We start from the raw sequence: 17,487 nt of genomic DNA, 5'->3' as shown, positions 1-17,487 counted from the left end.
ATCGTGCAAAGGTTCCGCAAAAATTTTGACATTCAAAGGTCGACAATTTTTATCGGCGAAATACAATAGTTCTCTTAATTTCCAAGCTTGAACGAAACACAAACTTTAACTTCGACGTATGTAAATCAGGGAAACTTTACCCTGAAGCTTTGAATTACTATGAATTTTCCTCAAATTTCTCAGTATTAATGAGTGTCTATGAAGCATAAGTGGTGTCTAAATTGGCAAATCGGAATTTATTTCCCAAAAAATTAAATTCTGGACAATGGAATAGTCATTCATGATAGTTTTTATAATTCATTCTTACTGCACGTTCTTAATGATGCACTCAAATTAATTACCAATTTGTGAATTTTCGTGAGAGCTGTAGATCATTAGAAAGAAAAATTATACAACCAACATTAAATTCATGAGATCTTTTAGAATTAACCGCGGCGTCTGGCAATCGATCAGCGTTTATGCTAGCGACCAGATAGCGTCAGGATCGGAAACAGTCGATTCAGCTTCGGCAGACCAAGATTTATTGACTTCCTACTGCCATTAATTACCTCAATATCACCGAGAATTGTTCCTTTGAGAGGTTCGGACATTATCAAAGAATAATGGTGGATTTATTTACCAAATTGCATCGTATTTCACTCAACTAAAGAAAACTAAATGAATGAACTTAAAGTACTTTCGTGCTGTATCTTCTTTGAAAAATCAACGGTGCCCGCACGATAAGTTACTCCTAAAAAAAAAACGTGGTTAATCTGTGCAGCAAAACGTCATGTACAACTGAAGTAAGCGCAGAAATATTTTCTGCTCAATAATTCCTCTACGGAAGCAATAGAAGAAATAGACACCATAAAAAATGTGTACATAAGAAAAATCCACAATGACAGCAAGCTGAACAACTCCAAACATAATTTAAATTACATAAAAAATAAATTATGTAATGAATATTATTTCATCGATAATACAATACCGCATAACTGATTCATTCTTTTTTGTTAGCCTTATCAAACGATAGGTATGGTAATATCAATCGTAGTCAATCTGTCTCGTGATCCATATGAATTAATTTCAAACTCTTCAGTGACAGCCACGGAACTCGGCACGATCATTGCCATCGTTCCGCAGTATCGATATTTTCTTTGCATTGAAAACGCATCATCACGTCGCTACGCTTTTTCTTTGATCTAAAGTGCCAGAGAATGACGCAAAATGTCACTGGGATCGGTGTCAAATGTTCTTTGAAGTTGATCCAAGTTCATTTTTCAGGGAGAAAATTGGGTTATTGGATCCTCATTGTGGAAAGTTTAAAAACTATTGATGTAAAAGTTCTGGATCTGATGACAGCTGTCAAAGCTGTAAAAGAGTAGACAGTGGGAGGCGAAATGACTTCCAATGGAGTTCTCAGCATTTCGCCTGCTACTATGAAAAGTAGCAGGTGTACGTGCGAATCCAATATGACGACGCAAGCGTGAAATATATCTGGTCTTATCTTTGAACTAACCTGGAACAAATCTTTATACGCGAATTCGTAACGTAAATTAAAAATACTGACTTTTCTTGTACCCAATAGAATTATATTATATAATTTCAATATAATATTTTCTTTATTCTTTCCCAATATTTTCTTATAGAAAATACAATTAACAACCAGATTAATTTAAATTGCTACTCCATACACAAGATGAATTGCCCGTCGGCTATAAAAAAGAAAAATGCCAAAATTTCGCACTTATGAAATCATATCAATGGTTGAACCATGCATAGCCTACGCAATTCACGACATCAAAAGACAGAGATGGGAACCAACACACCGCAGCAGTAGAGCATCAGATTGGCCAGCATTAAACAGAATGCCACAGACAGCAATCAGGCAGCGGTCAGTCTCAATATCAAAATCAATAATTCCATTTAGTCCCGTGATTGTCGTGCTTGATAAGCGGTATCACAGGATCTCAAGGCTGAGAGCACGGTTATGCTGGAGATCCTGTTATGGCCCACGCCAAACATTTCATTTCTTTGTATAATTACATTAATTATTAAATCAACTGAAAAATTATCAGCTAAAATTATTTAATCAATTGAAATTTATTCGTTTCCATTACCTACATTGTTTCTTGCTTCCATCTATTTATATTTACTTAAATGGGAAACGTTATCATTCCAGTAAGATTACAAGAATTTAAAAGCCCAAAAAAAAGCAAAAAAATTTCACCATTTCGCATGAGAGAAAACTTTTCGGATTCTAGCTTTATGATGAGTTTTATGATTTATTGGTTTTAAATAAAAAAGTTACTAATTTTTGCAGGAATTTCTGGGCCATTCAACTTCTGGAAGATAGCATAAGATTTATATCGTTTAACAATTTGATAGGACAATTAACTGTTTTTATACATTCAGGTAGGAGAATATTTCACGACAAACTGATTGATTTGTACTTCCCGTACAAGCACCGTTGAGAGCAAACGTTTCTGTTTGATATAGTGATCAAACGGGAAAAGAAAATACAATTTTTACGATTTCAAAGTTATTAAATAAAATAGTTACGTGGTATAAAATCATAACTGCATCAGAAAGAAACCCGAAATAACGTATTATGTCAAATGAACTTGATAATGGATGGAGTCCCTCGTCTGCCCCCAATTCCCCAATTCTTACCCCTCCTCCATCTCTCAAAATCCCTCTTGTAATGCACGGCCTGCATAGCTGCTCTGCTCAGCTCGCTGCCGCGCGATCCATGTGTCAGCGCTACAACAGCGCCGCTTTTCGTCCATGCCAAACTATTAGAGTTTTTCTCTATATTAACCATGACACATCGCTCTTTTAGGGACAGATGGCCGCTTATGGTTTTACGGCGCAGTCGGTCTTAATTCAGCCAAGAATATCGCCCGTCGCAGCATAGAATTTTTACTCTGAAGAAGGTGGTGCCTCCAGTTTCTGGGAAATTCCAACCCCTTTCATACATGCTTACTGACAGACTAATTGAATTGACGCGGAGAAAATCTTAGTCATTTGTTGCAGCTTAATAAGGTCAGCCCGGAAAGTGGACGTCGTTTACATAACGAGCCAATCCGTGTACCGGTAATGGGAATAATATACAGACAAATTTCACCGCTTTAGTACGAGATTTTTCCCTTCATCAACTTGTTATAATCATGCACTTATTCTGCGAAAAATTATTTGTAGCAAAAGTTATTTACATATCAACACATGATAAATTTCGTTTATATTCAATTTAGTGCAATTGTAAAAATTGGGCGGGTACTCAAATGATCAGTTTTAATTCAAAAACAAAAATTTATCCACGTTATAATTTTAGCTTTTTACGGAAGATCAAACTGAATGGCGGTGTATCACAAACGGTATTTAAATCGCATAAAATCGCATTCTTTGTTGGCCAGTGGGCGTGAAAAATGAGAGCTGCCGCCGCCATGATGACCTGTCGTGTGCCTGGCAGAAGGCAATAATACAAGCCGAGTGCACGGCAGCTGCTGAACGAATAACCAATCCTCCAAAATCAAATGTGATCTGTGCTGGGTACAACAAATCCGCCGATAATTATTATCATGGTCGAGAAAAAGCCCATGGCACGAATCATTAGAAGTTTCAATTTATTAATAATTAATGTACAAAATTTGCAATGAGATTCAACTAATTTCGATCGTTCCAAAAAATGCATATCTTTCCGAAAGTATAACCGGAACGTGATGCTGTAGGAATGTTAGAATTAAAGATGAAATATTAAATATTGATGAATTCCGCGTACGTTCTAAAACTGTTTACGGGGTGTGATTTTCGTAAGTGCTTAATTTTGAAAAAATAAAATTTGATTATCTACCAATACATAGTACAAAGAAGTGGAAACATACATAATAGAGTACATTATAAAAATTAACCTATTACTGCGGTATTTCGACATTATTTCCATGGAGGAGAGCTCTGCAGCGAAATCAGTTGCACATAAATGGTGACGTGTATTTCGACTCTTGTTACAAATTATGTGTGGCAGCTATTCGATATGCATAGAAAATATATCAATATTATAAACCTATCTCTGCGCGTATTAGCTTTCTTTATTCTTACACCCCCAGCCGATAAATCCGGTTGCATTTTTCATTCCCTCAACGGCATGTCGCATCATCACGCCGATGCGGGGACAATAACTAACTAAGCTCACATAATACTCACATCTTAGCCTCAATTCTCATAGTTGTTTCTCTCTGCTTTTGGAAAAGTCTTGCAATAACTATTATAATTGAATCCTACTTCTGTTCTTCGAGTTCTGCCGAACGGCATTGCGATAAGTAGAAGAGATAAAGAGTACGTAAAATACCGTGCTACGTACTTGATTCCTTTTTTTTATTTACCGATGAAAAACTCATTTAGACGGATATTTTGCGACATGAATTTTACTGAAGAAATTAACGTTTTCAAATTGTTAGTGAGTTCTGTTAATATTTTTTAAATACAAAAATACCCAGAGATTGGTTCGAAATTCTCCAATTTAGCCGCGTCATGCCTGGAAATTTTAAAATCCAGGATTTTTTTCAGTCGTAATTAAAGGATCGTTCAAATGAATTTTGTTTGCTCGATTTGCAACTGTTTAAGTTTGGTCTTTCTTCTTCACTTTTTCAGTCATTTTTTTATCGGTTTCAGAGGGTACTTCCTGTCTAACTCGACTGGAACTTTTCTCCTTGAAAAGTTTACTTTTTAAATTAATTAACTTACCGTGTAAATTAATTACAGTCATCTTCCACATTCTTGACCATACGCTGGCACATTTCGTGTTTCCATGTAAGATGTAATTCAATGTAAAATAATTATGTATGATACATGAGGGTAGTCGAAAGTTGTCATCACTCGTCAAATTGATCGATGCCTAAACTCGATTATCGATATGAATTTTCTAACTGTTCTGTAAAGAATTCTGTATGAACGTGGACACGGAGAAACATCGCTGGTCTAATTAGAGTGCCAGTAGAAATTATCTCCTGATGTCCATAAGATTTATTTTGAACTGGCGCTATAAGTTCGACTTGTTCGAAACCAATTTACTCTCGTTGCTAAAAAATATAGCAAAGCACAAAGACTGAGTGCAGAGGATGGCGGAATTTTATGGCTGTTAAATAGCTATTCCCTAAAGCCATCGAAACTCTCATTGCTTTCCTGCACACGTGAAAAAAGAAAAGTGGATTCCGTTTAAAAAGTAACAGGACCAGTAACGGAATGTTAGTCAGCAAAATGCAAGTTCATATCGAGTTTAGTTACGGATCCCAGGCATGGCAATGGGATGCTATTTTAAGGCTTTTTAGCGCATTTTCTCATTTATGGAAAAAATGCACTGTTGCGCTCGCCATGTCCGTCTGTCTGTCTGTCTATCTGTCTGTCTGTCCGTCCGTCCGTGACCTCAAGTTTTCGTCGACGAGAAAATGCGCTCTCCGGTACTCACTGCAGTGAGTACTGAGTTATATTTTTTTATTGTTTGACATGGATATGAAGCACATTTATTCCTTAAATGACGTCATTTACGCCGCAGCCTGTTGCTACGAGTCAAGATCTTTATTATAAGTAAGGTGAAAAAGACTAATTTTAAGTTGTACAATTGATTCAGGACGTAACTTATTTGATTCACCGCGTTACGATCGAGTTAATTTCCAAAATATAAACGATAATTTTTTCAAAATATTGACCAATTCACAACATTAATTCAAAATTTTTGTTTATATTGTTTATAGTGACTTGATTTGTATTTTTGAGCAAACCACACAATGCTTGAATAATATTGTTGAGACTCTTAATTATCATCTCATTTAGAGAGTTTTCATCGGATTGCAACAAGAATTTTTCCACGACTTCGACAAAATTGATCGTTTAATTAGGTCGAACCATGTATCTTAAGAACAAATTATATCGATAGATTTATCAATTACTTTGAATAAACGATGTTTCTAATTTGAGTTAAATGCATAAACATAATAGAGAGTTTTAATAATAGAGTTTTAAAAAGGTATTACCGCAATGCTATAGGCTGTTTATGTCGCTGTCTATGATCAACTGAATATTAAAAAACAACGCCACAATGCCATACCCCAACTATGGAACGGACATTCGTATTTTACGTTATAAAAGTGTGTTGATTATAAAATTGACAAGAATTTGCCTTTGAGCAGAATCTACACAAATGTTGTACTGACAAGAGGAAATGTTGCATTTTTACACGTGCATTCCACTCGAAACTCCGGTTCCAAATTCCTTTTAAGGAGATCGATCATTGCTTTAGATATGAACAGAATAAGAAGATGAATGCTTTAACTCACGTTATAAAAATATACATCAGATTAATAAAGATCTTAGGTATTTTTTATGTGTAAGTGGTAATTCTTGTTTTCATTCGCGACTATTTCATCCCATTTTAATATGTTTGGATACATCCTCAAGCTTTCTACTGCGTGGCTGAGTTATACGAAACCCAGATTTAACCTAGATTGATGATTTTCAATTTTTACTACTTTTTTTTATAAATTTCACTAATTGCACCTGGTATTCTTGATAGTTCAACGTTTGGATTAGACATTTCTATGCCTTTGATAGGTTAAGAGAAACGCATCGAATATATTACGCGGTAAATAAATTTAACGTTTGTAAACGCCGTCCATAATGATAGGAAATAAATGATTGCTCAGAAGTTGGTAGAATGTGAATCACTGAAATCTTTTCGGGGCGAGAAAGATGGCTTTAATCTCTGTGAGTGAACCAAGTTGTAGACTCTCGTTATTTCAACGCTTGATGAAGCGCAAAATCGCACTTTTCTTTCTACTGATGGCATTTTTCCAAGCGTGTCCTTAATATTAATTCACGCGGGAATCTTGCAGCAATGTTTGTGGCTCTTTAGTGAAGGAAAAGTAATAAAAATATCAATTATAAGTGGAAAAGTAGATTACTGCTTCTACCCTTTTAATTGTTATACTAATAACGTCACACATTCAATTCTTTATTTTGATGTGTCAGCTACACCATTATTAAAATTATGTAATCGATGTACAAATTTGCACCTCAAGTATATGAAAGAATTTTCAATTGTTCTCCCACTGATGAACGATAAATCTAATTACATTTCAGAAATAACAGTAACTTTACGGTGACGGCTTAATTCTATGCATGACCGACGCGCTCCTATAATCCAGGCCCCATGGTAGCTTTTACGTGTTTCCCTACTTGATAGTTGTCGTTTCTCAAACTTCCTACTCCATATTTCTTTAAACTTTACTCCAGGATTTCAATACGCCTGAAAGGACATCGTTAGATGATGTTTGTTCCCGTCAATGCTATGGAACTAAAAATCTGGGGACCCTGTAATATCAAACAGAACCGTCGGAGCAATAGATGCGAGTCTGTCGGATTTCAGAATATCGCGCACTTGCATTTAATACAACTATGTAGTTTTATTTGCTGATGATTACGGTGAAGTAGGGAAGAGTTTACACCTAGTACGAGTAAATATAATTTTTTAGTATTGTGATGATGCCTAGTTCAGTTAATAGATCGAAAATCTTTTTTATTCAGGAAAACCCAACAGCTTATAATCGCAAACACAAGAAGAATTATTGAGCTACAGAGAGGAGAGGTACTTCACTCTGTCCTGCCAAGATAAATAAATGGCACAATAAATACACGTAGAAATGAACACTATAGGAAGATAATACAATAACCCATATAGAGACTAATTAAAGAAGACTATTCCAAATGCACTCGTACCTGAGAATAACGTACTCCAGCCAATAATAGTTCAGTCAGCCTCGCAGGTACACCATGTGACTCAGTGCTCTAACTAGACTGGCTAGGCCTTACAGCAAGCGCTATTCCGCGCAGTAGTGCGGATAACATCTTACAAGCAAAATTAGCATATCTGCATGAAATGATCGCTTTCATATCTTTTGAACATTTGCATGGCATAAATAGTTGAGTGTCAGAATTAAATGTTTAATGGAAAGAAACTGTATTCATGGAATATAATTGATCGCGGCGTGAAGCAATTTAAACGCTAGACATGAATTTAACTGATTTATCGATAAAAACAAAAAAAGCCAGCTAGAGTATCAATGAATTTTCCAGTGTCGTATCTTTCAAAAATGTAACATGATACCTCTAAACACATTTCAAAAAATCAAACCGAATGCGGATGTGATGTAAATTAGAAATTTGAGCACTCATTAGAAGATTTGGAGTCAATTAATAATTAATACGTCCATCGCATTCACTTACATATTTGAAAAGTACGCTTTTGCTTATTTTTTTCATAGGAATGTTTCGAGTTGTGAATTTTTAGCTTAAAGTTATATTTTATCCAGTAGATCTAAATAGTCGGTGTGTCACATCTGACCGCTTAAGTCGCACCGTATATGCGTAATGTCAGTGTCGGTGTCACCGATTATGCGAAATGGTTGAATGAATTAAAAAAAACGTGGACTTTCATCAAGTGCATTACACAATACCTGGATAAATATTTGAATTACTTGAACTGGCTTCCTTTCAATAAGATACAATGAAAAAAATACAAGACAGATTATTTGTCCTTCATTTTCTTAAGGGTAAACCCTCATAATCGAAGAAATAACTTTTTCATTGTTTTCGCTTTTAAAAATCGAAAGCCACAAACTCCATGCCAGAAGCCTGGATGGTTCTTTCGTGAGGTCGTTTTGAAGTTTTTATTAAATAAACAATTTGCAACCGTTGTTCATAGAGATTTATTCAATTAAATAAGTATTTATAAATCATTATTCGCGTTGGTTACAATCTGTTTGCACTAGTTTTAAAGCTGCAAACCAGACGCGTTCAATAATGCAAATAACATGGATGTACATACGATAATTTTTTCATTAAAACAATTTGAAAATTTATAAAATGACCATTTTGTAAAAATAAATATATCAAAAAAATCACATTAAAGCTCATTATTCACGTTAAACTGGACAAGATTAAGTCTTAAGTTAACTCCTGGTGGCTTGAAAAGCTCCCGCCATATGATCTCACATTAAGTAACTATTGAGGGGAACATTTTGAAACTCTCTGCCAAATTAGGACAAAGTCTTTAATGAGAATTTACTTGCAATATTTTCAGATTCATGATTTAGCAATAGCTTTAAGCATTGGAAGCGAAAAAATTACCCGAGTAACATTTTTTCGGATATTATTTTTACGTATATTTAACTTGGCAGGAAAAATTTAAATGCACACAAATTTAAGTCTAATGTTTCCCTGAAATTACTCCTAAAGTTTTAAATATTTCTTATTGAGTAATCAAACCTGCCTGTAGATATCAATCTGCGTTTGCAACCGTCGGCCTGCGGTTGTAATTGCTTTTAAAAAATGATTACTCATAGAGCGTTAGAGCGTTTTCTTGAGGCCATTTTATCGCAGAAACGGGGCTCTGTACAGAATAAGGTTCGTATTTACAATTGTAGTAGATAGACATGTGAATCACGAATCTTGAATTATACATTCACCATTGACTTAGATCAGCTAACACTAATTTTTGACTTAAATAACTCTTTGAGATGATCACATGTCTGCGATTCTAGATTCGAGTGAAATACGCTTCCATTATTAATACCTAGTAATAAAAGTCAATTTTCTTCAACAACCATATTCATTTGTGGAACCGATTTTCTATTCCCAGTCCAGTGCAGTTGAGCTCAGTTCCAGTTCGCATCTTATTCTGTAATCATCTTACCGAATCTTACCTTTTTAGTGTTGTGCGGTAGTCGTTACTTGTGCCTTTTGATGTTTCAATTTACACATGACACTCTGATGCAGCTCCCTCCCAGACTTCCTTCCGTTCAAAGCGGCATTCTCGTGCAGGTCTATTTAGTGACTTTAGAGAATTAATTTACGCTTTTATTCTCGCGTGCAATATTAAATTTACGTACGGCAACAAGTGATGCTTAGCTATAGTTTCCATGGACCACATTTATACGGAAATTATTTCGGTTGAATCGCAGAACTCTACTTTCTTCTATCGTTGTTCACTAAACATTACTTTTAATTTATATATGCAAATGACTTCAAAAAATTAAAATGTATTTGCATGAAACGAATTACGCGACAAGACCAAACATTTATAAGAAATATAAGTAAGTGAATAATTAAGAAGAAAAATTTACATACATCGACTTAGCTTGGTTAAGAAAGCTTTATTGGAAACTTCCAATTCGCAGTTCCTTGTAATATGATATTCAAAAACTGCAACTGGCAAATAATGGTTTCTTGATTGTTAGATCTATTTGAATGTTCCAGCTGACACAAGCGGATTATTTTAGCCTAGGTGCTATATTTGGCTGATTTATTAAACTTTTGCGCACGTGTCCATCAGGACTTTCAGTAGAGTTCAATGTATTATAATGGCTCATTAGGAACCACCAAATGTTCCTAAATTTCCGGAGTATTAATTGGTTGCAATTTAGAAGTTTCATAATCTTAAATTTATAAAATAATGTGATTTAGGCTGGTCGAGAAGATATTCTGGGAAAATCCATTTTACTCTGTTCGCCTCACCACGGTAAAGAATGGTGTTGGCTACAATTAATATCGTACGATTGTGAAAATAACATTGTGAATTGTTTATTAAAGAGATGTTTACAAGTATTATGCTCTGGTTTAAATTGTGTTTATAACCAAATCTTTCATTATTCTAGATTAGCAAGTAGTGTCTTGGTTGTGACGGAAACTTTTATTTTAGCGTCAGTGAAGCTTAAATTTTCACTAACAACACTGCGGAAAAGTTTTCGTTCTCAATTATTAATTGGAGCCGAATTGGAAAATTATCATTGAAGAATGTGTACGGAGGTATAAGATGGGATTTGAACCCCACAGCTTCTTTCTTATAGTATTAAAGCGACTCAACCCTTGTAAATACAGATTTTATATTAACATAACAAATGCTGGACACTTGAATGGATGCATAGACGAATAAATTCTTGGAGATTGGTGCAAGTGTCATATCAGGAGCCGGCCAATTGATGGGATGACGTGGGCGTGAGCTCAGCGAGGTGCCAACCTCCCTAATATTTACCCAGGAAATTGGTCTATAAGCCCAGCAGCCGAGACGCTGCACGGAAATGGACTCGGCCATTGCACGCGATCCTGCGCGCCCGCATCCTGTGCAGGCGCGGTGACTGCAGCCTTGTATGTCAATCTCAAATTTTTCACTGTAGATCAGAGAGTAGTTCTTTTTTAGTTACAATGAAAAAGACGTGATTTAAAAGTACTAAAATGTTTCAGTGTAATATTTATTAAGAATTAATGTCATATGAAGTTGTAATACAACTTTATCACAGTACTCATGATGTTCTGTGAATTCAAATACTCAAGTTTAGTATTCAAATCATTGGAAAATGGCACATGCGAAAATACTATGCTATTGAATACTAATCAAAAAATGCTGACGATCTTCAATTTATTCTTGATCCTGCAGTCAATTCCCACTAAAAACCACGTATCACGTATGAAATAAAAAGCAAAATTTGTCTTGGTTTAAACTATTGGGTTGCGCGGCCGACGTTACGTATTGAAGGAAATGCTAACCGCGGCTTTCCTGTTTCCCGTGGACACACCGCGCTTGTAGTCTGTTGGGAAAAAGGCATTCATTTGCTAAGGTTAATGTCATCACTGCTCGGCTTTTGAGGCATGAATTTTTAAAGAACACAAAAATATCCAAAAAGTTACCAGCCTGAATTATTTTTTTTATTTGCAGTGCAAAAACTGGGCGATTGCCGTGTGTTATAAATGTTTATTATAAATTTTGAGGTGTTGCCACGTTTAATGCTAGATATTATGATGTGATTTGAAACTAAATGAGAGTCCAAGCGTTTCGTTATGTGGCAGGATAGCGTAAATGTTGTGTGACGACGTCCGATGTTGTGTGACGGGATTTTGTTTATTTATTTTTAAATAATAAAGAAAAAAATATTTTTTCAATTTTTTTTTCTAATATTAATTTTTTTTAATTTTTTTGAATTATTTATTCTGCCGATTAATTCGAGCATTGCCTCCTACTTTACGCAAGTGTGCGAAATTTCAGATCGATTGGACAGTTAGAAATGTGATAAATATCGTTTATAGATTTGTTGCAGACAAACTAACAAACAAACAAGAAGTGAACTTAAAGAGAAGTCTTGTAAAATCGATCTCTGTTTTATAAGGTAACCCGTTAAAGTATTAGAAATTTTGTTTAGTTTGGTTTGTTTATTGGTAATTATGCTCTGTTTCAATGTAACGGAGACAAGGAAGATTAAGTTTGAAGCGAGTCGACTTCAGGGGAGAAGGTCTTGTTCAGAGGGGAGAATTGGCTTGGAAGTGACTATAAATTGTTCTTTGATGCAGTATTTGCTACTGTAAACTTGATGCAACCTATATCATTTCCTATTAACCCATTTGAATTAATGCATGCCAAGGGCCCTAATTTATTACTTTAATGCATGCGGGGTCACCTCTTTGGTCTGGCCCAACATACTAGGTGTCGTTTACACATTTGTTATTCGTGCATCATTGCCGGCCTTTGTGACAATCTCTGCGTTTTAACGCTTAAAACTCATCTTGCTACCCTTAAGTTGGGCCGGCCAGTATTTCATTTCTTTGTACTTGCACCTATTAACAATTTCACCCTGAAAAGCCTTCATGCCACTTCTATAACCAGCCAGCGGCATTAACTCAGATGGTTAGTAAGTTGAATTAACTTGAATGTAGAATTACCTAATTAAATGAAAATCAACTTGGATTTTATTCAGAAGTTTAATATACCAGATTCAATTTCGTACTAATAAGTAAAGTCCAGTCCTTTTTTACAGTATAACTGCAGAATACCTGACACCGACTCTCTTGCTGCGTAATCGTTACGCGTCAGCGGGTGCCAGCTATCCAGCTATTCGTCATCTGTGCTCAATTGAATTGTTTGAGGAGGTTAGCCGGGGAATGCGACCACTCTCTTGTCTTACGCCGCTAAAATTGAAACAGTGAACACAATTGTTTTTAATCTTGGAAATTTGTGAATTCAGATTCATCGCAGGGACGCTCAGTATTCTTTCATTCCAGTTTCCACCCCCAGGAAGCCTGACTTAATTTAACAAGTTAATACGGCGCTGAATTCCGGGAAGAATCCTGCAGCTTTCAAATAAAATTTTGGTTCGAACTTTGGTATTTGTGTCTATTTCCTAACAGAAGATTGAGGAATTATTTGATAGCTTGAATTGCAAAGAGATAATTATTAGAAAAGCAACGTATATGCAAACATTTATCTATCCGATCAAAGACCAGTTTCGGAATCAGTTCAAAATTCGAGAATGAAATGTCACCAATTTGTGACTGAATTCTCGAGATGTATTTTGAATCCCAATTTAATATTAAATGAGACAAAGTAACGGAAAAACAATCTATTAGTAATTCCAAGCGAATAACTACTGACGTTGTCTGAACAACTTATCGTTTGATCTTAGTATTTTCAGAATCGTTTGACTTGTATTCTCGTACATTGAACTAAAAATGAAGTAGGTCTCGAGAACATAGGAGGCATGGTAATTAAGGAAATATGGTAATTTTTTCAGCATTGTATTTCATTTCAAATTTATCATTAACAAACTCTAAATTTATTTCACTGTTATTTTTAAATACATTGTTATTTCAATAAAGTGAAATGTTAGAGAAGGAAAAAATAATAATTATTTTTCGAAATTAATTTTTCCGAAGTTTATGATATTACAAGATTTTGAAACATCGTTCCCTCTCGGCGAGCTGCCGGGAGCTGCAATGTTCTCTCTCGGCGATATCAGCGAGCTGTCTTCCAGCGCAGAGATACGCGGAGAAAATTCAGTAAGCAAGATCCTGGTAAGTGATAGGGAGGAGTATTCGAAATCCTTGAGCCTAATCCTCGGGAAACGGTCGACAAGACAGGCGTAAAAGCCTCCATTCGAGCGAGCAACGACGAGACGCGTCGCTCAGCGGACTTTTGTTGAACGCAAATCGAATTCTCGAATCGTTATTTTTTCAGATCGTGTAGAGGCGTTGCAAACTTTAGGACAGGACTAGTCCCTATAAGAAAGGTCTTTTGCTTTAGTCTATGCTGTATCGTTTTTGTGGGCACCATCGAAAAGGGTATTTTTTTACATGTACTGTCAAAAGAATGGAAAGTGATGCCCTTTTTAAAGAGATATGTAAAAGAGGGTCCTTTTTTGTTTGTAGTTCATTTATGTCGAACAAAGTAATTGTGCACAGTGTCCATTTATAATGTCCACTTTAACGCGCTTTCTAACAAAAAGTATTTACGCCTATCGTTAGTTCAATAATTAGTTATGATGTAATGAGGGAAGCTATATGCAATTTACAGTATTGCAGATGTTATATAGAATGTTTTAAATGAATAAAGGTGGAGCTTGGAGGTAAGCTTTTTCTGCGCGGAGAATTTTCGATACGTCACCGCGCTAAGTGGTATTTATTGGTAAATTCAATATTCCGTGATGCATGCTTTTATAAGATGCAATTTACAATGATATGCAAACCTACATATTCAATGTAGACTTAGTCATTTGTCAGACTTAGTTTATTTACTTAGTTTATTACTAATTTACTTCGTTCATTTCTAATACCTCTAATGTATTTAAAAATGTAACCTTTGTACATAAGAATATATTCTGACATTACGAAGTGATAGGTTCTGTAGATGTCTTTGAAATTAGATTTGCTCGATTTCAAAAACACAAGAAATTAGTTTAGTGAGGAAATTGATCAAGATTAAGGGCGAAAAGTATTATTTTTTTCAAGACTGAGAACACCGATGAATTTTATTAACTTGTCTGTTAGAAGTGAATCAAGTCTAATCACGGATACACGAGATAATTTAAAGCAAAAAGTTTTCTCGATAAGTAATTTCTTTGACTATTAAAGAAACTATTAAAGCTCTTTCGCGTTTATGTAATTAAATATATCGCTTCAAGTACAAGATAACCCTAAAATTAGACCGCGTATAACACTGAATAGGCGAATTTTCATTATAAGTCATCAACAATCTAGTTTTTCATGCATAAATAATTCGACGATTATTAAATTTATTAATAAATCTCTCCCTTTCATAAAGAACATCTGACACATTTGAAACGATTTTAATTATCGAAGTGTATTTTACCAATACATTTCTGAGAAACCCAGATGTTCCAGCATGATTAAGAGCTCGATATCTTCCTTATCTTCATTACAAGTGATCCAAGTGGCTAGTACAGAAACTCGAAGCTTAATGCCGCCTTCCAATGAATGGCATTGCATCGGCTTTAATCAGCTCCTTGGAAACCTGTGCATGCCAGACGACATTATTCAAATACACGGCAGAGTGGGCTACTGGGCTCTGCGCATAGCGTCAGCGTGAACTTGGCCTCTTCAATTGCTTTTGTCTTAACTTTGTTGGCTAACACTTTAATAGATTAATTAACTAGATGAAGCACGTACGTTGGTCGCAAGTACATATGTACATACATGAGTACTTGGTCGCAAGTACACGTTTGTCGCAGGTACAAATGCACATACCTATGTACTTTGTCGTGAGTACACATTGGTTGAAAGTATATAGGGTAACATGGGCAGCGAGCCCACTGCGGGTCACGGGCCCATAGCGGGTTTCTCGGTAAGTATGGCAGATATTGGTCCGTGCTCTCTACCGCCGGTCGACAGTGTAAGGAATTTATACGAACATAACAGCTAATAATTTTTATTGAACTCTGAAACGACAAAACTTGGACACCTGTGCAGTCACTCTGGAACTGTCGAGGCTGTAGTTCAAGACACTGAAATTAGAAATAAATAATCCAAATCAAATGCAAGTAGGAGCTCTAGAAGTGACTATAATACCACTATATTCAGTAATTCCAATTTCAACGGCACAAGATATGACAGTGAACGCTAATCCCTCTTTCTAACCTTAAATTAAACAAAGTACAACGCAGATCAGGTAGTATGCACTGGCAGCACCGGAGGCAAGAACCGACATGGCACGTACGAGACGAGAGGTGAATACCGGGGGATTATACTGTAATATAACTGAACTAACGATAAGATCGGGATTCAAATACTAGCAAGAACCTTAGTAATATGGTATGAACAAGTAAAAGTTCGACATTTTTACAAGACACAATTTAAATTATTCGCGAAGACCAACCTTCAAAATTATTGCCATTGGCGAATTTCGAAGTGGCTTGAATAAAGCCGTTTAGAGGAATTGGAGGTATATTGGTGCAATTAATGGAATATTAGTTAATGGCTGGCCCAACTTGCTATGTTAGCAGAAAGCGGTTAATGTGCACAAGTGCAATTAGTAGTTCAAGTCAAGGCTCGAAAGCCGGCAATACTGCCAAAGTAATGCGCCAAAGACGATTTCTAAGTTGTTGGGCCTAACCATTGAGTGACCAAAGAGGTGACAGCATGCATTAAATGCCAAAGGGCCCATGTCATGCATTAAGTCAAGGTAATAAGTAAGAGATAGGACGAAAATTGCACTCCGAAGTTGACATAGAAATCAACAGTCCAGAACACTGTTAGGTATCACCTATCGCTCACGCCTCCAAAATCCTTCCTTTTAATGGTTCCTAGCTATCTAGAAATCAATAAAACTACACTTATTCTACAAGGTCCCGGTCAATTAAAACGGAACATAATTTCTTATAACAGTTTCACTGGGATGGAGTGTACAGATTTACGTTTTGCTAAGTGTTTGCGTTATCAAATTATTTGTGAATAACTGTTTTAGCCCAGATAAAATTTTTTCTGCTGCTAAATAAAACTGTTTTCCATTGCTGTAGATGAAGCTTTTGAAGTTACGGCGAATTATATTTTGAAAGTAATATTTATAGGGATAATTTTGAGATCAAGTTTAGACTATTTGCTTTTGAAATACAATGTTGACCCGATATAAATTGAAATGATACCTAGTGGGGCAACGGGCAAAGCGCCCATGGTAAAGTCTTGTGTTATACATCATTAGATTCGTCTCAGTGACCTTTTCAAAACTATGACTAGCTTTTTGAATTACAAATTACACTTCATATTGCATTATTTTTTGATTTGCCGCCTCAAGGCAGCAGTTATAGTTTCTAGTTATGCGTATTTATGACCCCTTATCGAGTTATTGACTCTTGCCTTGCCAAAAGTTGATTTCAGTCTACATTGCAGTCATGTCAAGAACGAACTTTTTGTCGCAAGGATATATTTTTCATGTCAAGGATATATATTTTTATGTCAATTAAATATATTTCTTCACGTCAGTGATAGATTTTTTAAGCCAGGAGTATATTTTTTTCAAGTTAAGGATATGATTTTTTGAGTTGTTAATAAATAAATGATTGTTATAATTTTATTACATTTTTCTTATTTATAACTGTAAAGTGTTGTTTCGTCATTTTTAAACGAAAAATATGCAATTGTGGTAAAGGAACTAAGGGTGGGCGCCTTGCCCCAAGCCCA

Source organism: Hyalella azteca, unplaced genomic scaffold (assembly GCF_000764305.2).
Source record: "Hyalella azteca isolate HAZT.00-mixed unplaced genomic scaffold, Hazt_2.0.2 contig13402, whole genome shotgun sequence".
NCBI lineage: Eukaryota > Metazoa > Arthropoda > Malacostraca > Amphipoda > Hyalellidae > Hyalella > Hyalella azteca.
The sequence above is the reverse complement of the archived record's forward strand: the minus strand, read 5'-3'. Positions refer to the sequence as shown.